Source organism: Rhea americana, unplaced genomic scaffold, assembly GCF_003343005.1.
Source record: "Rhea americana isolate MKP2758 unplaced genomic scaffold, rheAme1 scaffold_63, whole genome shotgun sequence".
NCBI classification, from domain to species: Eukaryota; Metazoa; Chordata; class Aves; order Rheiformes; family Rheidae; genus Rhea; species Rhea americana.
Window position 1 is genome coordinate 2,375,057 of NW_028186790.1, and position 12,788 is coordinate 2,387,844.

At 39.9% G+C, this 12,788-nt stretch overlaps 1 protein-coding gene across 2 annotated transcripts in view; it reads left to right on the forward strand.

Moving 5' to 3' along the window:
- Positions 1-10: 10 nt before the first annotated feature.
- The window catches only part of ITSN2 (intersectin 2), an 86,697-nt gene continuing 73,919 nt past the window's right edge, over positions 11-12,788 (forward strand). For both annotated transcript variants that reach the window (XM_085320365.1, XM_085320364.1), the window contains exon 1: positions 11-84. The gene's annotated coding sequence lies outside the window, so the exon portion shown is untranslated. The remainder of the gene's footprint in view (positions 85-12,788) is intronic.

The window sequence follows — 12,788 nt, forward strand, 5'->3', positions numbered from 1 at the left end:
CCCCGCCGCCATGTTGTGGGGCTGACGCTGCCGCCGCCGCCGGCGCGGGAGGGAGCCAGTGCGGAGCAGGCGCTCGCGCAACAGGTAGCGGCGGCGCGCGGCGGGGCTCCGGCGGCTGGGGCGGCGGCGCGGCTGCCGGGGAGCCGCGGAGGCCTGTCAGGCCAGGCTGAATTCGGGTTTCCCCTTTAAGGCCTTTTCTTTACCTTTTTTTCTCTCCCCCCTCCCCACCTCCGCACTTAAAAGCTGGCGTTTCGCGCATGTTTCGCTCCTGCAGCGGATTTTTTGCCCAAGTTTGAGGCGAGGCCTCAAAGCCGCAGCCGTCAGGGGCGAGACGGGGCCGCGGGAGCCGCCGCCCCACGCGTGTCCGCGGCGCCGCTCCCGGGAGCAATGCGGCAGCGCGGAGCAGGACCGAAAACGGTGACTGCCGCCCCGCTGCTGGGCTGAATCCTGCCGGAATTGGGTGTCGTTAGCGAGGGGGAACGAGTCCAGCGCGGGGCCCCGGGCGGCTGGGTGCCCAGCCAGGGCACGGCAGCGAGGCGGCAGCCGGGTTGCTGTCGTGATTTTCTTGCTCGTAGTTACTGTGAAAACCTAGAGATTGCGGGAATTAAAAGTTGGAGGCAGTCAAAGCTCGTGGACCGTTTTGTTAGCGAACGGATTGCCGTTCCTTCGTCCTGACTTCGCACCAGGAAACGCAGTAATTCAGGAAGGAAGATGGAGCCGCGAAAGGCTCGACCAGGTTCTCTGCACGTCGTGATAACGAGTAGTAATTTAAATAAAATAATCTGGTTTTCAGAGCGGGTGGCACTCTGACACCTGTCAYGTTGCCGAGGTTGAAAGTAGGTTGTGCTTTAAGTAGTACTTACGATCTTTAACCTTTGCTTGTATAAGTCTTGCTGCGCGTAAGTCAGAAATTCATCAACTAAAGCACGGGGATGAGCTGGGAGCCGCCGGCCCCTGCTTTCAGCCTGCTGCGGCGCCCRCATCTCTTCGGGAAGCCAGCGCCGTTCAAACCCGTTCCGTTCCAGCTTGCCTGGGGTGGCAGCAGTTCCCGCATTCGTACGCGCGCAAGAAAACGTACGGAGCAGGTTGAGCRGTGTCCCCCGGCCCCCTCCGCCGCGGTGCTTTGAGCGGTAGGGGCTCGTACGGTGAGTTTTTGCTTTCGAGATTTTTAAATGAGCGTTCCCCTGGAGTTCTGTCGGCACGTAACTGCAGCTGTAACGAACATCTCGCTCCACCGATGCGACAGCGATGTTTAGAAAAAACTGGCATTAGAAGCGGATGGGCTAGCTGGGGCTTCGCTCTTGGTAAACTTTGTCCATTTTCTTTTTCATCCTTCTGCTTCACCATCCCTGTTTGTTTTTTCTTTCTTTTATTTTTTTAAGTTGGGAAGGGGATCCACACCACCTTACTTCTGGATCTGTAGAGTAATTTCAATTTAGACTTCAGCCTCTATATAAGGTTAAGAGAGAAATGGATCCCTGTAAACATGGATTTAGGTTACTGAGCCCTCTCAGAGATATAGCAGTTTTGGTCAGGTTAGCCTCCTAAATCAAGTACCTAAATTAGATCAAGCGAATATGCTCTCCCTTTTAATTACTATCTTGGGAGGGTTAATTTATTTTATTTCCTCTATCCGTACAAGATCTAGGGTATAAGATGAGTCCCTGACTGAGTTCTCAGTTGCTACTGTAATATAAGAAATATTTTATAAGGCCAAGAATAGCACATGCACTGTAGCTACTGATCGTTAGTGCTTAGCACTGTAAAGTGTTATCTGTCTTAGGAAGTGTTTTACTAGCGGTGAATTATGGCCTGTGTTTGTTTTGGGTTTTTTTCCCCATTGCTGTTGCAGACAAATGGAGGTGGATTGAGGCAAAAGTGAGCTATTAATGATTTTGAACTGTGTTGTTGAGAAGGATTTATTTTTGAGTTTCAGGTATTAAAGTGATGGGGACCATGGAGGTTCTTACAGTAGGCTCATTTACAAATATTTATGTTGTGGTCTTTAATAATGAAAAGTGAATTAACTTCATCTTTGCTAGCTGCTAGCTGACTATGAAATGAAATTAAATCCTGTATGCTGTGGTAACTCTTCATCCAGCTACTTGTCTGGAGCTGATGGGGGAGAATGAGACAAGATTCGAAAAATGAAAGCTTACTTAGGTGTTTCCCTCGAGGCATTATTAAAAAGCTTCATAACCTGTAAAAACAGGTATCTGTTGGAAAAGGACTATATGATTAATTACTGAAAAGCATGGTGGTCAGATCACTATATCCGGTTGCAGATTCAAACAGAAGTTTTTGGCGTGAGAGATTGCCTGTTATTTGTCAGACAGGTAAACTCTCTCACCTTAGAAGATTTAGTTGGATCAGTTTATATAATTAGGGAAAAAAAACATTCCATCCAACTTCCTTTGGAAGTCCTGAATTCTTCCTTCCTTTCTTTCTTTCTTTTTTTTCCCCCCTAACTGTCTCAGAAGTTGGATGTATTCACTTTTAATGTTCATTTCAGACCTATTTTCACTTGAAAGGAAATATCTCAAATATCTCAGTTTTTCAAATAGTTTTTAACTGCTTCCATTTGTTTTTCCTTTACCTAAAATGTAGTCATAAAATAGTTCAGGTTGGAAGGGGCCTCTGGAGATCATCTKGTCCAAGCCACACTTGCAGCAGGGCCAACATCAGTCAGGTTGCTTAAGGTCAYGTCAAGTCAGGTTTGGAAGACCTCTGTGGGAGATCCCACAGCTTCTCTGGGCAGCCTGCTCTGGTGTTTGACCTACCCTCTGAGTGTATCAACCTCTCCTCCCAGGCTGATATCCTCCAAACTTGCTGTGGGTGCATGCTGTCCTATTGCCCAGACTGCCAGTGAAGACATTAAGTTGTGTTGGCCATGGTATCAGCCTCTGATGAATATTGTTAGTAAGAGGCTGCCAGCTAGCTTTCACGTTACTGAGCACAGTCCTCTAAATCCAGTGGTTGAGCCAGTTTTCCACCCAATTTACAGTCCAGCTATTCAAGCTATATCTTACCAATTTGGCTCTAAGGATACTGTGAGAGGCATTGTTGAAAGCCTTCCTAAAGTCAAAATAAGCAGCGCCTGCGTCTGTGTTCTCATCCACAGAGCCAGTCWTCACAGAAAGCTTGCTGAGTGGCTTGGGCATGGTTTGTGCTGGGTGAATGCCTGCTGGCTGTACTGTCAMCAGCATGGCTTGCACAAGGATTTCCTCCATAATCTTTCCAGGGACCGAACTCTGGCTTAATAGCATTTTGTGTCTATAGATCGTCCMTTTTGCCCTTCCTGAAGATGTGATCTTTGCCTTTTTTCCGGTCATCAGGCTCCCCAATCACCATAACCTTTCAAAAAAATCAGAGAGCAGTCTTGTAATGGCATCAGCTCTCAACAGCACTGGTCCTGTGCGCAGCTCTGTGTGCATACAACTGCTCTATGTGTTTTCAGATTACTTTATTTTGACTTCTGAAAGCCACTTTCAGTTCAATGTAATGCTGCAATCTCCTGGCAAGATCTTAAGTGGTGGATCTTGCATGTTTCTAAACTTTTTGGGGGAAGTTTGATGAACTTCCCCCAAAAGGACTCTTCTGTGAAAATTGTGAGAGCAATAGATTGCTAAATTTATGAATTCATGTTGTTGCTTTCAGGTGGGAGCACTCATTTTTGTATGGCTGAATGACAGAGAAAAGTCAGTACCCTTTTGCATCTTTTCCTTCATGTTAGGTGATCAGAGGTGATTGTAAAGATAAGAAAGGTAATGGAGAGTTAATTCAGGAATTGCTCTTTATGAAATTCGTAGATGCAATTTCAAGTGCTAGCACTTTCTGGTAAAATACAAAGCAAAGTATAATTCAAGATCCAAATATGGACCCTAGGTATGGAGTGAAAAGGGGTAATTATGTTTTTTTCAACTTTAAAAACGTGTTATCCTTCTTTTGTTTTTGTGCCCTGATAGATGTTGATAGATGATGCAACAGATGATTTGGGAGGGAAACGCTGTTGTTAGATTGCAAGCATTGAATGTCTAACCAGATTTTCAGAGTGCTTTAAGCAGCTGTTTCAAGTGATCTTGACATTCTCAGATTCTTAGTTGCAAATGTAGATGCCTAAATACCTCCAGAAATCTGTTTCTGAATCCTTCTCAGTGTAGAACTGTGAGGCTCATCTCTAACTGTAGGTTGAGTTTCCTTTGAACGAGGGGCCAGTGTGAGCTGAATTTTTGAACCAGCTGTGAGCAGTGCTGCTTGCTTTGTTTCCTGTAGCTTTGGCTGTCTGCATGTAGTCAGATGCAAGCTGGAGCTGAAGTTTTTCTCACGGTTGGTATGTTCAAAACAGTTTTCAGCTACGTGGATTCTCTGGGGTCTGATATTTATACATTAACTTTGCTAGCATCTCCTCTGCCTGCCAGCCTGTTTTCATCAATCTTGCAGCGAGTTTGTATTTTTGCAAAGTGCACCTTTCTGTAAAATTTGGTTCATGTCGGTTATGTGATTAGTCAAAGCACCTATTAACTACTGATGTCTCAGATCCTTAAAAGTCAAGCTAAAAATATAAGCATGCTGATTACTAGCATGTTGCTCCTTCTTTCATTGACTCACTTGTCAATTGAGAGTTTTTTTAATTCTCAGGTTTATTTAAGAGTGTTTCTTTTTCCAGAGCTGCTATTTCTTTAGACGCAGAATTTTTAAAGGATAGCGTGTATCCCAGAAGTATGGGACTAGCCCAGTTAGTCAGCAGAAGGCTTCAGTTTCTTTTGATAGGCTTTTTCTTAATAATACCTCTTGAAATGACATCTTTGGTATTTCATGAACATAAGTGGCCTCAAAAAATAAAGTATATCGCTAAAAAAAAAGTAAATTTTTCATTACCATCATGTTATCATGAGTTGTGTTTTAAGCTGTTAGAGATGTCACAGAGCACTGGTAGAAGACAAGAGACTACTGAGAATAAATTCTGTTTTATTATATTTTTGCCATATATTGTCTGGATAGAAAACAAAGCAAGATGTTATTTTTATTTCTTCAGGAATCTTCAATTCTTATAACCGCACATACTTTGTTGCATTGCGTGCCATCCCTACTGGGGACTATTGTGCCATTAGCAGCAAGTGTTCAAAAGACTTGGATTAGGTCACTGGGTGTTTTKKTTKKKKTTTTTTTKTTGTTGTTGTTTTTTGTATAAAATAAGGCCCATTCTGACTTGGAGCACTGTAAAATCGTAAAAGATGTGTAGGGCTGATGATGTTTCAYTTCTATTCTACTTTAGAATGTTTAAGACTTTTGTCAGAGTAGGAATGGTGTAGAGCAGGGTTATGGTGTTTAGTTGCATCTCAGAGTTAAAATAGGATATAATGGATTGAACATCAGTGCATAAATGAGCACAGCATTGTGTTACTTATTTTCAGAATACCATGATGAAATTCAGATGACCTAATGTGATGACAGTAGCAGCACAAAACACTGGAATTAGTTAATGGAGCCACAATTATCTGAGAACTATTAAAAAAATAGCAGTTGTAAGTAGTTCAGAAACCCTTTTGATCTAGACAAGTCACTACTTTTGGAACTGTAATTACAAGAGCAGTGAATTTGACTTGAAATGTTTTGATATGGGTGTTGTTGCTTTAGCTTTAGAAGTAGCAGATAAGAATTCTGAGTTGGCCCGTCTCATGAAAATTTTCAATACTGGTGCGAGTGGAGCTTGCAAGGTGATGTGGCGTAAGTCATGAGTGATATCTGCAGTTTGTGGTTCAACAGCATGCATGAAGTAATGCCTGGGAAGAACAGGAAATGGGAGTTATTCGTCTTTGTTTCTAAAAATAYTGCAGTTGCAATGCAAAAAATGACTTACTATGGCTATATTAATAAATTGTAAATCAGCTCTTTTTTTTGGTACATTGTTTTTAGTCTTATCTTTCAAAAGTCAAGAATCAAAGACTAGATTTTTAGACTAATGAAAGTCTAAAGGTTTACTTCTCTTCCTTTTGCTCTTTCCACCACGCTTAGTACAGTCATATTATTTTGAATTTCTTAAGAAGGGCAGTTATCTTTCTGATAGAGATAAACTATTGGTTCTAAGAACATTATACAACATTGATATAAATGTCTCTAATCCAGGTGATAATTGATACAGTGTTATTCCTTAAGTTCATGAAATTCAGTTTCTAATTGTCAAAACATTATTAGCGTATGCTGCAGAGCTCGGTACTTAAAAGAAAAATTTCAACTGAATACCCCTTCTCCTTTTTTTTTCTTTTATGACTTAAAAGAAACATTATTCTATAGCTAGCACAGCCAGACTTCCTCTGAATAACACTGGAAATCCTGGGAACTAATTACTATTTTTTTTTAACTAATACTCATACAATCATAATATTGTAGGGTAGGTTATTGCAGGTATCTCACACATCTCAATGTGTAAGGTTATATTTCATTATTTTTGTTAAGGCACACTGGCTTTCCAGCTTTACTTGTATTTTGGCTGATATTCCAGTGTTTTACAAATGCTTTTCAGGACTGTTTTTGATGACATCTGATTGTGGTACACCAGGACTTTTGCCTGAGAGCAAGGTCAGCAGTACAGGGCATCAGCCAGGGAGGTAAGAAGGGCTGCAGGCTGCTGTGGCAGGTAGCGTGCTTCCTGCCTCTCCGATGCTGGCCGTGATCTTCTTGCACCTCGGTGACACCCACGTGCTTTTATCTAGCTTTGGGTGATGCAGTTTTGCCCTTCTGTTGCCCATCATTGCGGTTCGTTTTTTGTGCTTTGACCACATTAGGCTGGTCTTTGCTCTTCTCCCATGGGGCTTCTCTGAGTTTCTTTTATCAAAGATAATCTACATTTCTGCACTTTACAGACCTTTTATGGCCAGTCACTGCTTGCCATTTCATTCAATTCGGAGAAGTTTCAGCCAGCCTGCAACGGTTTTGTGCACTTTCCCAACCTGAAAGCAGATACCTAAAATGTAAATCCCAGTCTTACTGAATATTTCGCCTTTATTAATTTTACAAGTATGTTAGATTGTTCTCTGCTGAGTATAGAAGAATGACCTCTTACTCGGTATCTTTTATTTTATGCTTAGCTATAGCATTTCTACTAGGTGTTCTAAATATTTTGTACTCTTCTTGTACTGTTTCAGTCTCAGTTTCAGATCAGTTGAATAACCGCTGTTGTATCTTAAGAAAAAGATAACCTCTCTCTTCCGTTACGGTTTTTTTTTGCTCTGTCAATAGTCAGATTTCACTTTTGCTTCTAATGGAAGGAGAGCTCAAAACAAATATGAGAAGATTTCAAATACGTAAGCTCTTACGTAGCATGTTCTGAATACTTCCAGTCGTGGTTAGAGTCAGAAAATATGTAATATAAGTATAATAATAAAATTATAATAAAAGTAATAATAAAATAAGTTTTCTTTTTTTTAAAAAAAAAAAAAAGCTCAGCAAAGCTCTATGTTTTCTCTAAGCCCATACCAACGTAAATTGGGATACAGAAGTTAAGGACTGCAATTTTTAAAGTGTGGGGACTTTGCACCATAGCATCTTAGGATTCTTACACGATGCTTGYAAAGAATTAGACAAAGAATTAGCTGCAAAAATTTTGTGCCTCAGAACAGGATCTACAAATATAGCATATAGGATGGAGGGCCATGTAAATTAGAAAGTAGGAAGCGAAAAAGACAAGAATATATTTTACGTGTGCTCTCAAACAGGTGGTAATTTATCTTACCTCTCTGAGAAGGTTATGATAAACAGCCTGGAATCCCTTCTCGAAGGTCGCAGCTAGGACCCTTTTCAAAAAATCTTGGGCTTCATTTGTTTATTTTAAGCAAACCARTCAAGGTGGTGATGTTCCTCTTTTGCTGGAATTGGATTACTGAATGTGCTCTTCCAGGGTGTGGCAGAACTGGGTTGAACTTCCATCTTTTCCCATGGAAGTTCATTTCTCCTGGGGGAAGGCCCTGAAATTCAAACAGGCGGCTTTGTGGTGAGGTTGGACTCCCATTGCCTCCTTCCGAATCCCCTCATCTTTGGGGGGGGACGGGACCAAAACTGAGGTCAGGAGTGGACAGGAACACAAACCTCTCTAACTTAGAAAATTTCACATGGGAGGTTGAAGTCTTGAGCTCATGTTACTACTCCAAACACTGTGTGCGGCTTTTGTTAAAAGACTGCAATAAAATGAGAGAAAGCGTTCGCATAGGAGAAAGGAGAGATGGGTTAAATCTCCAGAGACAGAAGAGGGAGTTGAACTGGATCTTGATATTTTGAATGAGTGCTGCCATGTAGCTGAGCAGCCGTGTAAAAGGGAGTAGACCTATCAATACTGACCACACAATTCTGATTTTTTTTTTTAAACAGAAGTAGTGACTCCTGTATTTTACACAGGTTCCAGCCTGGTCAGTATATTCAGGAAACCTTTCAGGTTTAGGCAAGGTGGGCAGAAGGGTATCTTTGGGAATTCTAATGGGATTTAAGCTTTTTTTTTTCAAGCCAGTAAATCATTTATGTGTTTGGAGATTTTTAATGTTGAAAACTAAATTAGSTGGGAGCAGAGGCTTTAAGTGTTCTGAGTTGGTATGTAGCAACCAAAACCAAACCAAATCCTGTAAAATTTATAGTCAGACTATTCTTACTGGTTTATATCCTGTTCTTGTATTGATAAGAGTTTTTTCTGTTAAATTTATTTGCATTTTGGTTTGATTGAGCCAGACCGTTGAWTTGGATGGAGTAAAAGTTAAAAACTTATTTTTTTTCTTTTTTCCTTTTTTTTTAAAAAAAGAAGGACCAGCCTCTCTGACTGTAGTCTGTAGAATTACTATTTCTAAAAATCCTTTAAAAGAATTTAATTTTTTTTKACTTTTAAGTATATTTAATTCATGAAAGGCCTCACCTTAATAATAAGGGTGCTGTTCTGTGAACATACTACTGCCAGAAGTGTATAAAACAAAGTACAAATCAATGGGAAAAAATTATATATAATTAGGTAAATGACAAGTAACTATAATTATGCCTTTTTTTTTTTTTTAGAAAATATTTGTTAGAAAAGTTTTATTCACGTTTTGCCTTAATAATGAGTTTGGAAGTTAGTTGCCCTCTAACAAGGGAGGAACTTAAGATAGTGTTAAGAAGTAAAATGTTTGCCACTTTTTTTTCTTCTTGTACTGTCAAAATATTAGCTATGACTTGCAGTACTCTTACGCACAGTAATAGAGGAGAGCAGGAAGAGTCAGTGGTCTGGTAGCTACCAGGAGGTCGACTTCTTTTTTGTTACTGACATAGATCGTTGGTCATCAAACTGGATGGACTTTGTAAAGCTGTTCAAGGTGCATTTGGAAGAGGCCAGGTCAGAGTGTACAACTCCACAGTATGAAGGGAATAACTTCTTGCCTGCCAAGACATTGTGGGGTTTTTTTTGTGTGTGTGTGATCGGTTAACTTTTCTACCAAAACGCCTTTCAGAAGGAAAGGCTGGACTATGCTATTTCATAGCGTAACTAACACATATTATTGTCCTGATTTTTTTTTTCAGAAGAGCAGTCAGAAAGGCATAGAAGAGCTACATGAGCTAATACATTGTCATTATTTGCTTTGCAAATACTAATAAATAGTTTTGCATTGCCCAGTCTTACAGGTGCTATAAACAATAGATCAGTGAGCTATTATTGAGATCTCTGTTCTACTAATTGATTTTTACTGCAAAAATGTGCAATATATATTTTTTATGTCCTTAGAAGAGACAGAAGAAAAGTGTCCATGCCTGCTACCCCTATGGTGTTTGTCTGCCAACTTAGAATGAAGCTGATGTGACAGACCTTGATGCACCAGACCTTTATGCCTACCGAAAGTATGTGGCTCTGGTTGCTCTTAGAAATACTTTGCTAAAATTTAATTAAATAAAAATATTAACAAAGCTTGAGCTAAGCCTGTTCTTGACAAAAGGTAAACAAAGGARTAACGTCTTTTATGGAAATAAACTTTTTTTTTCCTTCTGTGTCATGTACAACACAAGTCCTTTCATGCTCTCAGCGTGGTCTTCAGTTCCTCCCTGCTTGCCATCTCCTTGTTTCTTGTTGCWGCTTGTGTCAGCTATAATGAATATTGAGAGCAGGAGCAGAAATTGCAGTTTGACAGATCAGGTTGTGAAAACAGTTACTGCTTGAAACTCTGRGTCTAGTTAGATGATTTGTTCACAAGAACTTGCAGTTCTGCTATTTAAGCATAACATCCAAGTTTTTCTGTTCCCACCTAAGTGGGTGCTAGACTTAATATACTCTGTGGCGTTCGCTGGAGGGGGACGTTTGCTACTGTTCTGTTAAATGATTCTGTTCTTTCATGATTGGAATAGATAAATTAGTTCACCAAGGACTTTGTAGAACGTTTTGCAGAAAAAAATATTTTCTGTGAATTACACCAGTTGTAGCGGGTGTTATCTTGTCTGTATGATCTGTTTGGGATACAGATTATAGTCTTCCTTATGGAGAGATTTTTTTTTCTTCGGTGAAATGTGGCACTGAATTTCTCTGAGGTGTGATATTATAAAGTTCTTTAGAAATTAACAGCTTTCRTTGTGATTAATGATTAAAAGTCATCAGAATCATTTTAAAAGAAAGAAATTTGGCCAAAAAAATAAAATATTTTGATGAGTAAGTGGTAAATAAATGGTGTACACCAGTGTTTTAAAGGTGCAAGATATTCTTACAGAAGGGAACTAAATTTTATTTGAAATGTGCAAAAATAAACTGCACTAAATTGTGATTATAAGCTTTAACGGCATACTGTGGAAAATTAAAAAACAACATATTTGTTGGGGACAAGCTCTGTTCCCTGAAAATGGTTGTCTCCACAAACCATTGAGGAAAGATGTGCAGTCTGTGAGTTTACTGGGCTGTTTTCTCCTTCCCTYCTCCCTTAAAAAATTCATGAAGTGAAGAGTTGTTGCACAAATGTTATTTGCCCTTTTGTGGCTGTCGTTCCACTTCTGAATTTGTCGCCAGAGAAGTGGGTGTGTTTGGTGTAACTGTGGAGTTGGAGTGAACTGTATTTGTTCTCAGTGATAGGATGGGGTCCCAAATGCTCATGCRGTTTGAAGTCCTGCAGAAATCCAGTTTATCCAATCCCTAGGTGCTTCTGTAAGGTCTTGCTTTGTATTATTTATGGAGGTTCATTATATAAGGATTTCGGTGCCTTTCAGGTCTAATATTTTAAAATACTACGAGACTTATCTATAGTGTGAGGACACAGCTAAATCATGATTTAATCAAACAACATAGGCGTAATGTACTTTTAATAAAGATCTTTGGGGCAATTCCCTCTTGCTGTCACATCTGAGATGGTGCATCTGCATGGCGGTGCRCCATGTGGACATCCTGGGCTGCATTCCCCCAGACTTGGCAATTTGGGATCTTGGCCTCCTTCTTTTGAGAGAACAAATAGTAAAATGCACGATAACTTGGTTATGCTGTGTTAAATGTTCGCTTGAAATTCTGTTTGAAGTAACATGTATAATTTCTGTTATTTTATACACCAGAGAATGATATTTGCCTATGTATGGAGTCACCTGTAACAGTAGACTAGAGTTATACTAGCTGGTGGAAATGAATCAGGACCATTCATGTTCCTTAGGTGCAGAGATTTCTGCACCAGGCTAATACACCAAGGCTTTGATTGCAGAATTGTTCGGTTTAAATKGATGTTAAGATATGGCTTAGGTGAGACTCTCAAGATGTCTAAATGTGGAGGTGGAGGGCATTAGCCATGTGCATAAGCATAAAATGGGTTAACTTTTCCCACTTTCATAGTCAGAAGTTGAGAGTTTAGAAGACTCAATCTGTGTGAGCTGTTCGCGTGCTTCAGCAAAACCAAGGAATGAAAAACCTGACTTTCTCTATCATCCTAAGTTATATAAAGGATTTAAAAATATATATAGTAAGATCCGGGGGTTGAAGTAGCGATTCACTGCAGTATCAGGCTTTTATTGTTCATTGTAATTACTAACTTAAAGCTAAAGAAGTGGTCTGCAAAAAATAATGTTAGAGGAAAAATGAAATGCGTGGGCTTTAGCAGTTGGACCGTAGATCTGCAACACAGCGTGCACAGGTGGAAGTTTGTCAGTGCTGAGCACGACTAAGTTTTGCTCTATTAATTCTGAGGATGTTCTTGAACATCCTATTTTTGTAGCTTAGTTTCACGATTCTCCTGTAGTCTTCCTTAACAGAACAGCTTTTGCAGAGAAACATGTGCTATAGAAATGCTTAATAACATTGGAAGCATTTGTCTGGAAAGCTATTTATAGACTGACAGTGTCTCATGATAGGTTGCTGGTAAGGCCTGGGAAGCAACCTAAAAATACCCAAATTTGTTTTAGAATTTCTCTCTTTGAATAGATGCCATGCTTCCTTTTTTCCTTCTTTCTGCAGCTGATCTCTGTGTTATCCAGTGTAGTTGGACTTGCGATTAGTTTCCATTTTATTTAAATATATGTGTGTGTGTRTRTAWAWATATATATATATATATATATATAWAATGTTATCTATATGTGTATACGTATGTCTGCTTGTGTGTGTTTGCACGCATATATGTGTATATACACATATAAACGTATGCACACACATCTATATGCGTGTCTATGTATGTTTGTGTGTGTATATATGTGTATATACATACACACATAAAGAAACCTGGAACGTCAAGTGTCTTGTCATACTGCTGTGTAATGTTTCGGATAAAATACATGTATTATGTTTCTTCCTAACTGAGCAGTTATATGTGCAACACAGAGCAAGT